Source organism: Culex pipiens, chromosome 2, assembly GCF_016801865.2.
Source record: "Culex pipiens pallens isolate TS chromosome 2, TS_CPP_V2, whole genome shotgun sequence".
NCBI classification, from domain to species: Eukaryota; Metazoa; Arthropoda; class Insecta; order Diptera; family Culicidae; genus Culex; species Culex pipiens.
In genome coordinates this window covers 10,665,779-10,678,791 of record NC_068938.1, presented here as the reverse complement: position 1 = coordinate 10,678,791, position 13,013 = coordinate 10,665,779, and the positions used below count along the sequence as shown (strand labels likewise).

Below are 13,013 nucleotides of genomic sequence, written 5' to 3'. Positions count from 1 at the left end.
AGTAAATTTCGATTTGGGTTCGGTTTGGGAGCGATCGAGCAAAGCATCACACAAACGACCGAAGATCGAAGAGAGTTTGGTCTCTTGAGAGCAGAACATAAACTCTCTGAGTAATGTTATGGCGAGATAAGTTGCAGTGATGTAAAAAATGTGTAATGTGTAAAAAACTATGCAAATTGGGGTTTGGATCTAGATTAAGATTTGAAAACCAAATTGTAAAATGTATATTTAGCTTGGAATCGTTTGATTTTATTTTATTGTAATCCTAATCAACAGCTGGAACTAAATTCAGCTTCAATATTTAAGTCATTTTCAAAAATAACAATTGAACAATTTTTAATCAATGTATAAATTTGAAATTAAATGCAATAAATGTATAAAAAATGTAGCTAATCTTTATTTTTAATTCATAAAGCGTTTTTGACTATTCCAAAGTAATAAAAAGCTCAAATAAAGCAAACAACTATCCAGTGTTGATGTATCTGAAAACTTGTTTGAATAGCGTTAAAGGTACACATCAACCATAGCTTGTGCACCCAGATTTCTGTTACAGACATTTTAGTATCTTCAATACTTCGGGAACTATCGATATATGTGTTTATTAATCCCCTAAATTACTGTCTTCGTAGTTATTTACAACAAAGTTTGACTATTTTTACAATCAGATTCTTGCAGGATTGGGTCCGTAAGTTTGACAATTTTGGAATAAAAAGACAATAACGTCCTTGGTTGCTGTGCACCCTTAAACTGCAAAAGTGTTAAGAATAGGTCAAAAGGTAAAAATGAGAATATTTTCCCGACCTATAAAAAAAATTAGCCGCTCAAAAAATAAAAAAATCAGTGACAAAAAATATAATTTTTGGATATGTTTAAGATTTTGCATAAGCTGGTCTAAATTCATCGACAACTTTTGCGAAAAAATAAAATAATTTTAGAAAGCCGAATTTTTTTTTACATTAGAAATTGTATTTTTTACTTTATTTTGAAATGAAAAATTAAATTCAGTTAAAGAGTACGTTACACAAATTTCGATATAATGCTTCGTTTCCAAGTTAGACTGTTAAAAATATTATTTAAAGATTTTAAATTGTTTTTGTTATTGAAATTGCAAATTTGAATTCCAGTTTTTTCTACTTCGAAATTAAAAAAAATGAAGGGCAAAAATAATAATTATTGACTAAAATTTCTATTGAAAAATGTTTCAATGGTTTCGACTAGCAGCGTGCTGGATTCCCAATTCAGATGTCGTGAGTTCAATTCTTGTACCGGGATGATGATTAGAAGCCATTTTGCACAACTGATTTCTCCATACAAATGTGATGGCTGTCCAAAGAAAAGTGCTATGTAAATATTCAGAAATCTGTATCTTAAGAAGGGATTTTCTGATCGATATTGTGTCTTCGGCAAAGTTATAAGTAATGATGAGTATTATTCGGAAATTACAAAAAAGAAGTTCCTCTAAATGATATTGAAAGTTGTAATGTTTAAAAGTAAAACTCGTGTGAAATTTTCTCAACGTTTAGAAAAAAATATCTTAAGAATAAATATCAATATTACTATTTACATACCAAAAGAGCCCAAGTCAAATTATTTCGATTTATTGAGGGTTTTTTTTAAAAGAAATATAACGTAGAATCAATTGACGTAGTCTTTTTCATTTTTTTTTTCAGAATGTTTTGCGCAAATTAAGGCTTATTGCTTAATTCTCTCATTGAGGTTCAAGTTAAAGTTTTGAACTCACAATCGTGCTCCTGAGAAAATTTGACAATGGTTTTTCTTATTTTTTTTTTTTAGTTTGCGAGATATTGAATTTTGTAGGTTAGAGTTTTATAATTACCAGGGGGATGCTAAAGGCCGCCATCTTGGGTGATTGAGATTGATAAAGCGCGCAAACTGCGCACAGTGAAAACAAAAATATTTCTTTTATTAATAATTCAATTTTTGTTATAAGAATTACTGTAGTAAAAGTCAAATTACACAGTAGTTAAGTTAAAAGTTTCATGTGATAAAAGTACAACTTTAAATGAGGTCATCGACCCAATGTGTGCTCAATAATCTCTACTTTAGTAGTTAATTTTGCAAATAAATTGATAAAAATCACCTCACAAACATACACTAACTTTTAAACGTACATTGCGGTAAAATTTTACATAAAAACAATAACTACGTTATTTCCATTTTATGCCTGCAGTTTTTGTACTTTTTTTACAGCGCAGTTGCTTTGTTTTGGTTCCGTAACGAACAGCTGTTCTTTTGTGCTGGAGCCGTAGTTGACATTTCCCTTTTGTTCTGGTGCCGAAGTTGACAGTTTGTGTTGGCTACGGGCGAGCTGCCTGTAGTGAGATATAGATGTCGCCCCCTGATAATTACCATAAAAATGTCCTAGCAAGTGCGCGTGTTGTTTCGTAGCAGAGCATTAGCTTTCATGGCAGTGCCGATGCGTGAGCATGTTGTTAGTCGAATTGTCATATTTTTAGGTAAGGGAGCGTTCAAAAAAGATAAAATTTGTATGGATTGAGGGGTCCAAAAATCCAGTTTTTTGCGTTACGTAATAAAAGAACGTTCCCAAATGTTTCAACTCAGAATTCTATATGTCGTAAACAAAAAGGAAAAAAATACCAAAATTAGAAATCCTAAGTAAAATTTTCTCAGGAACACGATGTTGAAAACTTTAGTTAACCCTCTACAACCTAACCCCGCCTCTAGACGGGCTTAGATCTGAAAAATCGCCAAAAATCAATTTTTCAACTAATTTTTGAACTTTAAAAATCATTGGAAAGAATAACTCTGAAAATTTTAGAAATTTTTATGGCTGGAAGTTTGAATTGTTTTATGTGACTTGCCATTTTTTTTAAATGAAATTTTTTAAGGGGTCAACTTTGGCTGCGTTTTTTACTAACATTTCCTTAATTCAAGTAAAAAGAAATAAGTTTTTTTAGTGTTTCAGACTGTGCTTCTACGCATTTTTTTTACAATTTAAATGATAATGGTGCCATTTTATAGCAGAAAATGTGAACAACAAGCAAACAATTTAAAAAGTGACTGCAAAAACGTGAAAAAATAGATAGGCAAAACGTAATGACAGGAGTTGGTAGAATAGGCAAAATACTACCAAAAACAAAAATTAACTAAACAAGATGAATGCAAATTAACATACTAACAATTGAAACAAGAAAAACAAAGAAGAGAAATAAAGTTTTTCGTAGAACAAAAGTTGCTCAAAATGACCTCCTGACCATGAGAAAAATAAAACATTTCGAAAGAAAAATTTGGGCAATACAGGGTTAAATATGAGCTCAATGTAAAATTTTAAAATCACAACTTCATCAACCGATTTAACGTCCAATTTTCTTCAAAATGAGTCCTACATCAACCTTCTTTAATTTTGGAATATAACGCAGTTGAAAATTGCGGTTTTTAAAAAATTTCTTAAAAAGGCGAGATTCTTGCTTGTTTTGATAGTATCTACACCTACAGCTCCACCAATTTATAGCTTGATTAGAAAATTTTATTTCAATGTTACATTTTTTTGTGTAAATTAGTAGAATCAATAAAATTTAAAATTATATTTGTAATTATTCATAACAACACATAAAATCTGCAATCACTGCACAATCCCTCAAGAGAAACTTAAGCATCAGTTTGAGAGTCTCAAAACTCGCTCACTCAACATGCCGGGGAGAGAAAAAACAAAACTGAGCAAAAGAGTGAGCATAGCTAAGCCAACACAGCCGGCAGCCTCAACTAAGTCAGTAGGTTCAGTCAGTCAGCCAAACTCCGCCGGACAACCACGCGCGCGCTCTTCTCCAACATTTTGTTTAGTTCTGCTCGTGTAGAAAGTCGCACAAACGACGCGCACGCTGGACGCGTGATTCCCCACAGTTAATTAATTTCGATTGACTTTGATAGACATTTCAACCCCGTCAACTTCGTCGCAGGTTCGGCCGGTTGATCTTCGAGGATCTTGGAGATAGAAGTTGCGGATCGCTCAGGCTAAGGAGATAAATTCTGAGCACGGAGTCAGGCCAGAAGGAGTGACATTTAAAAAAGTTGTGCCGCACTGATCGCGTATTCAAAATGCATACTAGAAGCAGCAGCTGAGCGGTGGAATCTTGGCGGAGACACGCCACGCGAGCTAAGTCGCGTTGTCGTGTGGTGGAATGTTATATAAAACCTCAAAACGGGCTTATTAAACCAGATATAGCTATCACACACAACTAGAGTGGAGGAACGACGGTGTGTGACTCAGAAAAAGGTGGTGATTTTTCAGTATCAAGACTCAAATATCTTGCCAGACTAGAATCAGACCTGAGGGAAAGATCATAATTAAATAACACCAAACGAGAGCTGAGAAAGCTGAAAAAGGTGAGAGTCTTCACCGCCTGAATGGAATGGAATTGTGAAATCTCAAGTTGAGTTGAGGCGCATATATGCAAGTCAATGCTGGCAGCATGTTTTTGTGAATCGTTTGCGCAAAGAGGAAAACCAATGTGCGAAAATGCGACAGCGTCAGAGAAGAAAGTGGCAAACTTTCGCGTGTATTGAGGCGTCACGACGTCTCTGATCGATTAGGGTTGACTGGGTTCAATTTTGGTATCGTAATCTAAATTCGTGAAGAAAAACAATTAGTCAATCTCCCCTAAAGCACAGTTTTTGATAACTACCTGTCTATAACCACCTGCCTGAGGTGGGTTATTTACATAAAAAGCCTGGTGACTTGTTGATGGTAACGCTGCGTGCCGAATGTGTCAGCTTGGTTTAGCCAACTTTGACCACATTTTAAGAGCACGTACCAGTTGCGATTTCTTTTTCGAAATTTGAGGATCGAAATTATGCGTTTTCGTTTTATTTTTGGGTTGACAACGTTTTATTTTTTCCTCTGCCAGAGCTTCGCGCTTTGGGATGATTTATTGAAATGGAATGGAAAGAGCCAAACCTGCCAATTAGTGTGCTAATTTGGTTGTCTCGTTCAGTGTGCAATGGGGAATTTAGGGCAAAATGGGTAAAACTAGTTTTAAAAGAATACAAGTTGAAATAAAGATTTACACCCAAAAAATTATGGTAATGTTGTACCGTAAAATGGGGTGACTGTGATAGGTTTGAGATTTTTTCGCAAAATAAAGAGTACAAATAAAATACGTACGGAATTGCATGGAATCATACTGACCGGAGTAGAGAAAGGTTCAAGGTACTTCTAGAAGAAGTTTTCATTAAATTTTGAAAAGTTTAAAAAGTTAGTTAACTATAATTAAGAAAACGTTGATGAATAGCATTATTTTCATATTCTCAAAGTGTCATGATTTTCTCAATGAACATGATTTCAAATCGGAAAACGGAATGCATTTTCGGATTCTTCGGACAATTTTCCACTAGGAGAAGGTAAACGAAGTTAGTAAATAATAAAAATTGTGTGTTTTTGAAACATAATTAAATAAAATTTCCAAATTTGAAGGCATTTTCAGTAGAACAAATTTTATACAAAATGTAACAAATTTGATTCGTGCTTTGAATTCAGTTTAAAATGCAATATGAATCGATAATTTTATAAACAAAACTATTTTTAACAAATTTCAGGCAAAATTCTGACTTTTTAACAATTTTACCTAAAATTTATATGTATTTTGTTAAAAAGCTTATAAACTTAGTTAACTAAATATAAACATTGATTTTTTTGTTAAAAACTATATCAGCAACCTTAGCGATGGTACATTCGACGCAAAAATAAAATTTGAACACCTTTAACCTGATTTTAACAACAAAAACTATGACTATCAAAGTCACCCCGGTATTCAAAATAAGAATTTTCAACGCAACTATTTTTTTAAACACTATTGAAAAAACTTTTTTTCAAAAATAGTGCATGGACCTTGTGTGGCCTACCCTAGTACATGTTTAAAAAATAATAGTCTTGAGAAAACCCTTACCAGTTGGAAAATATTCCACAAATATATTTAAATCCTATCAATGTCACCCCGGTTTACGGTATCTAGGAACATGGACAGATTTAATGTCTGCAAAATGTGTAATATTGTCTTTAATAATGTGTAAATTTACATTGAGATGAAATTACATCAAAAAGAGGTTATATTCTGACACAACATTTGCTCATACGGCCTTTCATTACATGCGTTTAAATGGGACGAAAAGCCGTAGGAGCTCCAGATATTCAACCGTGAGATTTTTAACTTATAAAAATTCAACTAAAAAAAATATACCCTTGTATAATGTTGATACAGTGGATCATCAATTTAGAGGTTGGCAATTGAATGGAACAATATTTCAATAATGCTGAAAATAAATTTAAAAAAACTCAGCCACAAGATGTACAATCTTTAAAAGTTCTCAGACAAATTAATAATTGATATTTTCTATTCGAACAATTGAAAATTGGTAATGTTTCACTAAAACTTTAGATGAAAAGGTAACTTTCAATTGCAATTTAACATTAAAAAGCCAAGGCTAGATTTTGAGATTTCAACAACCTGTGCATACCAACATTCCCGTCACGTCCCCTCGAGATCTACAAACTGACATGGCGGGCGCCGTAGGTGGCCAACGACTGCAAAATGTTTTCTCAGCTCTTCGAAAATATTTTTTTGCAATTCCGTCGTGAAACTACTTACTTTTCCTGTCATTCTTGAGCGACGAAATAGCCTACTTTTCTGTACCAAAAATAACAGAATCGAATAGCAACACTTTTCAAAATAAATGCTTAAAAGTTCTACTTTTCAGCACTGAAATGGGTGCTGAAAAGTTGAACTTTTCAGCACTTGTTTCGAAAAGTAACACTTTTTTGATTTAAACGATTTATTGAGAAAATACATGAAAATTCGACTTAAAATTTCACTCAATGGGTGTTTCTCGGAATTGCAAAAAATGTTGTATGGAACTCGTTGCAAAACTTGATTTTTTCAGCACTCGTCGTATTTATCCAACTCGGTGAACCTCGTTGGATAAATGTACGACTCGTGCTGAAAAAATCCTCTTTTTGCAACTTGTTGCATAAACTACTATTTCGAAAATGGGCGGGCATCGGTACTTATTTTAAAAATTAAAAAAACTGTGACTATTTTCAAAAAAGTTACCTAAAAATTGTTTTAACTAAAAAACGGTGCACATTATAAAAATATCACTAAAGTACTTTTTGTTTGCAGTTTGGATTTTACCACTAAAAAATAAGGTCAAATTAGTTTTAACCTTTCTAAAACTTTTTCTAAAAGTCACTAAGATGGCAAAAAAATATAAAAATTGACATAACAAGCCATAGTCTCAACATTTGAATGCGAAAAGTGTTTTAAGAGCGCGTCCACGAACAGGGCATACCCCTTTGTATAGGACGTCGTTTGGACCTCACCAATCTGCCTGAAATTTTCAGGGTTTGTTTGTACATATAAAAATAGCATCTGGCCAAAATATGAGCACTCTAGGTCAACGGGAAGTGGGGCAAATCGGGACACAAAGTTTAAAGGTTCAAAAACGTCAAAAATCTTAAAAAGGCTATAACTTTGGCAAAATTCAATTAAATTTCAAAATTCAAAATGCATCTGAAAGGGCTTAAAAAATGCAACAAAATGCAGGGTAGAGCATCCCGATTGGTTAAATCTAAAGGGAGTTATTGGCATTTTAGTGAAAAAATAGCATAATTTTCAAACTCAAATAAAAAAGTGTTCCATCCAGATATCAACTCGGTTCGAACTGCAGCTTGCAGGGGACATTTGGGACTACCATCTGAGACTGAGAACGCTTTGGATAAGGCAGTTTAACATATTAAATAGACACTTTTACTTTTAGTGAAGTTTTTGGTTGTAAATTTTTGCTCGGGGGACCCCTTAGGTCCCATTTTCTGGTGATAATTTTATCATATTCGTGTTCCTGAGACAATTTCACAATAGAAACATACATAAAAATGTTTATTTTGATCCGTTTTAACCCTTTAAAAAATAAAAGTAAAAAAAAAATTATGAAGCTGCTTTTTTCTGCATTTTACACTAGTTTAGTTGTTTTGCATTCATTATTTTTCAAAAAAAGTAAGATTTAACGAAAACAAAAAACTTTAGCAAAAAAAAAACTAATCATCGAACATTTTCAAAAATTTAAAATATGTTTAAAGATCAACCCAAACATGCCAAAAATGATTTCAAACGCAGGGAAATGCATTTTAAATCAATTTTAGCTGATTGCACTTAAATTTCCATTGAAATTTTGAAGTTCTTTGAAAAAATATTTATTTGCCCCCTGATTTTTCGGGCAAGCTTTGAAGGGGGGTGACAAAAACTTGAAAATTTGTACCAGCCTTATGAAAATTTAATGACATACAACTTATTTCTGGAGCAACACGAGAAAAGGGCGGATAAGCATTTTGACAGCTAGAACTATTTTGTAAATTCCGAGCTAACAGGTAACTTTTTCACAAAACTCGATGTGTTAAACAATAGCTGGCCTTCCCAGCAACCTTCTAACGGTGAGGGTTTTGTTAAATAGTTACCTGTTGGCTCGGAATTCGCATAATAGTTCAAGCTGTCAAAATGCTTATGCGCCCTTTTCAAATGTTGCTCCAGATTTGTCGAATATACCAAAGCTGTACAACTTGATTCTGAAAATTTATAAGCGAATAAAAAAAAGTCATTTTTGAATGAAATTCACTTTTTCGCCAGCTTCAGCCTCGGAAATCAATGGGTTAATCTTTACCAAGTTCGCTCAAAATTGGCTCATTTGCTTAAAAAAATCTATAAAACAGTTTTCTGCTGGTGAAACAGGGGTAATTTTTTTCTGGGCTGTACAAGCATTTAGCTGGAAGGGAATGTTCAAAATATTGGACCAACTACTTTTTTTTTAAATATTTGGTTTATCAAAATTCAATATAACTTTTGATTCTTTGAGTTTGTTGTAATTTTTTAAAGGGAGCTTTGAAGAATCGCCAAAACGACAATACGACTTTAACATCAACTATACAAATATTTGTAACGACCTTTTTCAGAATATGAATAGTCAAGAATTATAATAAATATTCCCAGTTGAAGAAAACTTGGGAATTTTATAGCTTCAGAAGTATTCGACCACCCTGAGGCTCATTTTTGCACGCATTACCATGCCCGTTCATGGCATTGCCATTTTTGTTTATTCGATTTCATGGTTAATTATTGTTATGGAAAGTGGTCTCTTTTTTGCGTCCCGGATTTATTGTCTCCTTCTTTTATATCCAACATTAAAAGTCGTTCCTTCGCGCTAATTCTTCACGCCACCACCGAAGTCGATGACGACGCCGTGGGTATTTATTTTAAATATTATTTTTTGCGAAGGTGGACGGACGCGCGGCTGTTTTGATATCGCCAATTCAATGCAATCTGCGCGCGCCCCACTAAGTCAAGAACAAAAGCGGATATTTCTTGCGTCTTCACAGATGGGATCAACTATGGAGTTTGGCCACTCCGCGTCTCGATTGTTGTTATAAAAACTGGAGGAGTTTCGTTTTAGGAAAAGCCAGTTGCCTGCCAGCACAGAGCGTGATGAATCAGGGCAACAATCACTTTCCTATAATGTTACAGCAGCCTCGCTATGTATGGTCTGTAGAACAGAGTGAAAATGATCACTGGAAAACAAGATAAACTAGTTTTTTTTTGTTCTCGCTCAGTATCTCATTTGTCCATTGAGCCAGCAGCCACCCTCGCGTTTCTAGTCAGTCCAGTACATGCTGCTATGGTTTGCTACAGTACTCCTCAGACTTTGACTCCCTCTCACTTCTTCATGCCGAACCAGTAGATCGGCACGCTCCACCACAACTTGAGACCACTTCTGGTTTTTGCATACCTCTGAGCACCTCTCAAAACCTTAAGCGCACGTACTTAAGCCACCTCTCTTCTTAAGTGTGGTCTCGTACAAGAGTGACCGAAAAGCGCGAGCGCAATAAAACGTGCTACTTGGGCCACACTTTATAGTACGGTGACGGTGATCAATGGGCAATTAAAGTGTCGAAAAACATCAACCGTTGTTGTGCTGCTGCTGCAGTTTTGGTATGCATACAAGCCCAACTGCGAGAAGGTGACGGGTTCGACCCAAATATGGGAAAAAGTAATTGCACAATGAAGTAGTGTGTAATGTTTTGTGGATGATCCTGCTATCCTTTACGAAAGCAACACATTTTTTTATTCAAATTTACGCTTTTTATTTAACACCTGTTTATCGAAAAAATACTTATTGAATTAATCATTCACGCAGAAAAATAAGACGTGTTTGAATCAACAAAACATTTTGTTGATTCGAAAATTATCATTTTTGTTGAATCAACGCTAAACGTCAACGTCAGCAACTTTTTCAAAACAATAAAAGACTTTTGTGGTATTGAGAAAATCAAGGTTTGTTTCAACGCAAATTTTTTGTTGAAGCAAACCTCGTACAGGCAGATTCTACTAAACATTTTTCTGCGTGTTTGATATTTAACATTACTTCAAAATTTAATGAGAGATTTAATTAATCAACACTTTGATGCTATTAGTACTCAAATAGTTGATTTTGAAAGTTTTCCTAGTTTTGGAAGATTTTAAAACTGAACTTCAAGTTTAGACTTCATTTCAAAATTGCCAATCGCATTAAACTTCCCCTGTTTGTATAAATGTCCCATACGATTTATAGAGGCAGGTTGGTTTTAAAATCATCTGCTCTTTCAGAAAAGCTAAAAATATTCAGTACTTTGTTATACAAAACTGGAGAAAATCCATTTTTTTTCGTAAAAACTTAACACGTAGCCTTATGTACTCTAGAGCAGGCCTGCCCAACCTTTTCGGCTCAATTTTCACATTTTTGATCGTCAAAATTACAATTGTTAATTTTTTCATGTTTTCTTTGATGGAATCGGTTCTCAGATGACCAGTGAACAAAACTTTTTCAAAAGTTTGAAAAAATATTGTTTTTATGTAAAATTTAAGTGAAAAATTGGTCAGGCCCGCGGGCCGGATTGATTTTTGACGTAAAATATAGATAAAAACGAAACTACCCTATTCCCTATTCCAGATAGAAACATCCTAACCGCCGAACTGAAAAAACGCTTCTAATTATTTTGGTCAAGGAACTCCCATGCCAAATTTGAGTCAAATCTGAGAATTCAATTTTTTTAACTAAATGCAGAAAAATATTTTGTACGATCAGCCTGTACGAGGTTTGATTCAACAATTTTTTTGTTAAATACAGGGTGGTTACACTTTCGCGATTTTCGCGGATTTCGCGAATTTCGCGAATTTCGCGATTTTTGCGGATTTGGCGCGGATTTAGTCAGCGTTGGCGCGCGGATTTACAAAACTTAAAAATATTTTTTATTCTTTTTTTTTGTTTAATTTAATTTATATATCTCTGGTAAAAAGCAAAAAGAACAAAATTAAAACCAAAATTCTAGCTCTCATAAACTTTTTTTTCAATTTTTGCTAAAGGCTGGGTGTTGGATGTGAAAAAATTTGAATCAACAAACTTTGTTCTGATTAAATTTTTGATTTCATTCATGTGGTGATCACCATACTGCGATCTACGACAAAGATTGGTGCCCTTTTTTGTTTATTTTTATTTTTATAATTTCTAAAGATGATAACTGAACTCAGCTCAATAACAAAATATTCAGTTTGACATCCCAATAAGAGGAACAACTTGTACTTGGTTTGGCAATTTGTCGGCCTTCCAGGAAAATTAAATATGTTTTAATTTTTAAGAATTCTACCTATTATTAAAATGAACTGTGTATTTATTATTCAAAAATAGTTATTAAAATGACCTCACTCTGATTCCAGCCATAAAAGGGATAACTATATAATTAATTATTTATATTTATTTTCGAAAAAATATGTTATAAATTAAAATTATTTTAATTTGATAAAATAGTAATAGTAATAGAAGTCAAGTTTTTCAAAGCTTTTTTTTTGTAGAGCCTTAATAACACTGCGACCATTATAGAAATTTTCAAAGCTTATTTGAATTAAATAAAAGGATTATGATTTATATTTGAAATTAAAATCAGATTGAATCAGAAAGCAGACTACATTTTCGAATTCTTTGTAACATTTCTTTTTTAAATTTCAATACATGTATGTTTCTGGCGTTTTCATGAGAACAAATGTAGTTGTTCAAATTAAAAGTTTCGATATATGCTTAAAACTTTATTTAAATAGCAATAGGCGATATTCAAAAATCTTTTATCAGACAAAATTTCAGCTAAATTTTAACATTCTGAAACTCCATTTTAAATGAATTATATTTTAAGTTAAAACAAAATGCCCAAAGATACAAATTGATTGTTCGTTTTTCAAAAGTGAAAAGAAACAATGTTACAAATACATTTGACGCATTTTTTTTTTTCACAATTTCAATCTGAAGTTTTTTTGAGCTTTCACATGATTTGCTATCATTTGCGTAAAAATTGCTAGCGATATAATTTTTTTTATTGGGAGCTGGTTAAGCTTATTTGTAAAAAAAATAATTTTAAATGTATTAACAATACGTTTCAGATTTTGATGTAGAATTAACCTCCAGAATTAATCATTTCTGGCAACTAAATTCAACTTAATTCTGGAATATTAATCTAAAATAAAATATATTGTGGTTTGGTTGAGCGTTTTAGCAGAATGCATTACTGTGAATACAAAGAGACGAGTTCTTCCTTTTAATTCCGCTATATATTTTTAATATCTTGACAGATACGTATTTCGTCTACTACTTGCAGACTTCATCAGTGTTCTGTTCTCGACTATTATTATATATTAGAATAAAAAAAAAGTTTGATTCACCAAAATATTCATTGTATATATCGAATGTTTTTTTCTTGATATTTGGTATGAAATTTATTTGCACTGCAGTTTAGCATTGTCGAATAGATTTTTTTCTTATGCTTTTTGAAGAACTTTTTTTTTGCAGTTTTCTATGTAAACCCAAAATTTATTTCACAAATTTAAATTTTTGTCGGTGAAACATAATTTATAAAGATTTTTAAAATAGTTCTTACAAAATGAACAATTATAATAATTATGTTGTTTTTG

At 32.8% G+C, this 13,013-nt stretch overlaps 1 protein-coding gene across 1 annotated transcript in view; it reads right to left on the bottom strand.

Annotated features, from left to right (window-relative positions):
* Positions 1–13,013, bottom strand: part of LOC120423985 (protein pelota) — a 41,620-nt gene that overhangs the window by 8,294 nt on the left and 20,313 nt on the right. The window lies entirely within an intron of this gene.